At 34.4% G+C, this 2887-nt stretch overlaps 1 pseudogene; it reads right to left on the reverse strand.

The window, feature by feature from the left end:
• Positions 1-122: 122 nt before the first annotated feature.
• LOC117800722 lies at positions 123-1153 on the reverse strand (annotated as a pseudogene).
• Between the last annotated feature and the right edge of the window lie 1734 nt (positions 1154-2887).

Here is a 2887-nt window from a genome sequence, read left to right on the forward strand (position 1 = left end):
ATAATTATTTTGTCAAATCTCTATTGCTTTAATTTTCTAGATTAATGTAATCCCAGTATTCAATCCTGGAGTGACGTTGTTTTCAAGGAGTGTACAAGGCAGCAGGGCTAATAAGAACTTTGTTACATTTCTACAGAGCAGGACCTCTGAATCACTCTTCTCTCTGCCCCAGTTACCTCCTTGTTTCTAAGGCTATAGATGATGGGGTTGAGCATTGGGGTCAAGATGGTGTAGAAGACACCCAGGACCTTGTCCTCTGTGGGAGATCGGTAGGATCTTGGGCGTAAGTAAGTGTAAGCAAAGGGTGCATAGTAGAAAGTCACCACAGTGAGGTGGGTGCTGCAGGTCAAATAGGCCTTCCTCCTCCCCTCTGTTGACCGCATGTGGCAGATGGTAAGGAGAACCCGGCCATAGGAACATGCAATGCCAATGAAAGGAAATACAAGGAAGAGGGCAATGCTCACAAACACTGTGTACTCATAGACCCAGGTGTCCATGCAGGCCAAAGTCAACATGGCCGGAACATCACAGAAGAAATTGGTTGATGGTCCTGAATCGACAGTAAGGAATATGCAGGACATATGCAGTGTGAGCAAAAGAGTTGATTTATCCCATTATCCAAGATCCTGTTATCATCAACGTATAAGCTCTTTTGCTCATACGAATCGGATAGTGGAGAGGAAAGCAAATAGCCACATAACGATCATAGGCCATAGAGGCCATTATTAATGCTTCTGCACCAGCTAAAATAATGAAGAAGAAGCACTGAACTCCACACCCAATGAAAGAAATAGAATTGTTTCCAGAGAGATAATCAGAAGCCATTTGGGGACAAAGGTGGAGATGAAGTTCAGGTCCATGAGGGAGAGCTGACTAAGTAGAAAATACATGGGTATATGAAGATGGGTGTCCAGGAGGATGAGAATGATCATGGACAGGTTTCCAAACAGAGCCATTAGGAAAATGAGAAAAATGAGAATGAAGAAAAACAGGCCAAAACTTGATGGTGGGAATAAGCCCATTAAGAAGAAATCAGTAGTTGTTTCATTAATATTTTCCATGGAATATTAATGTAGTTGCCCCTAAAGAGAGACACATATTAAATACAGAAACATAGTCTCTTATTAATTCATTATTATACTTCCACTGTGATTTATTCAGGACACATTGCAGCTCTTAAAAAACATAACACATATTTGGAAAGAACAGTCAATTTTTAACTCATACATAAAATCTTGATTGCACATATATCTGTCTCCAAAGTATTTCATGGAATGTGTAAATTTGTAAGGATAATGTATTTTTGTGACTTTAATATGATACATATATTTTATTTTAGTATGTAAATTTAGTTATTATCAACATCAGAACTTAAACTTTTAATGTATGCATTGTCCAACAATGTAAATGCATAAATTACATACCCAAACTTGAATATATTTTATGATCTTTATGGAAGTTTTGAAATTTTTTTAATTAAGCCCTAATATTTTTGAACCTATAGTAGTCTATCAGGTCATGCTGCTTGTTTGTTCATTTGTTTATTTTCCTTAGAAAGATTGCCAATTCAAGCTTTTTAAGAGCTAAGCATTATTATCTGCTCCTTTCCCCCCAGAAACCTACAATAAATAGTTATTGCCAAATATAATTTTATGAAGCAGATTTCTTTTTACTCCTCACTCAATATTCAAATGCTTTAGTTTAAGGAAACTCTTTTCCTGATAACTTATTCTAAATTTTTAGTGTAGATCCATGACTCCACTCAAGCTCTCTTAAAAGATCTGTATTGTGTTCAACTGCTTCTCAATAATTATATAACATTGTGCATTGCTTTATGGCACCTTTTCTTATTCTGTTTTACCTCTTCTTTTTGTGTATTTACAACTCTCTCCATTTTTAGATAAGTGTGAGAGTTTAGTCCCTATTTGTATCACCCCCTATCATAAGACTCAACTAACATAATAATAAAGGAGTAAATCTGCATCAATTTAAAGAAAGTGGAAAGAGAGTAGAGGGCAAAATCAGAGGTGAAAAGGTTAAGAACCTTTGGGGAGAAGAAATTTTAAGGAATAGACACATAAAAGGAGAAGGAGTAATGGCATTTTGAGAGTATTCTATGTGGGAATGAGAGGAGGGAATTTTCTCCAGAAGGAATACCATCAGTGAGTATATCCCAGCATGTTATGCCTCAAGAGGATGGTAGTGCTTCAGTGTCTCATACTTTTCTAGGACCAAAGCCATCAGACCTTTGAGGAAGTAATTATAGGAAAACAGACAGACAGACAGACACACAAACGGAGATAAAAATGATTGGCATAAATGCAAGAAACCTTCACAAAAATCTGATATGTTCAGAGCAGTATGAGAAGTTTTTAAATCCAAAGTAATAATTCCATGAGTTATATGAAATGAGTACTAACCAACAATAAAAAACTTCTGGAAATGTAAAATATAATATTTTAATAAATTTAAGGAAAGTATCATAAGTTCATGTGTATTCACCAGAAAACAGCAACAAAACACAAAATTTGACATTTAAAACAGATAAGAAACTGATACGAAAAATACAAATGACCCAGCATATACTTATGGGCAGTCCTGTAAATAAATAAGACATTGATTTATTTTTGACAAAATATTTATTTACTTTAAGTGAATATTATTATATAAGACATTTTCACTCAGAACCACTATATATGAGCTACAATTTTCCAAGATGATGCAAAGAAAACAGAAAAAATAATAAATAAAATCTATTAAATGGTATTTTCTAGAAAATATGAAATATTGTCTTGAAAACAATTTTTTGATAATCCTCAATATCAGGTAGAGAGATATCATAAATTATCCTTGAGAGAAATAATGGTAATATGAGAAGAAATACATG

The sequence above is a fragment of the Ailuropoda melanoleuca genome, unplaced genomic scaffold (assembly GCF_002007445.2).
Source record: "Ailuropoda melanoleuca isolate Jingjing unplaced genomic scaffold, ASM200744v2 unplaced-scaffold7568, whole genome shotgun sequence".
NCBI lineage: Eukaryota > Metazoa > Chordata > Mammalia > Carnivora > Ursidae > Ailuropoda > Ailuropoda melanoleuca.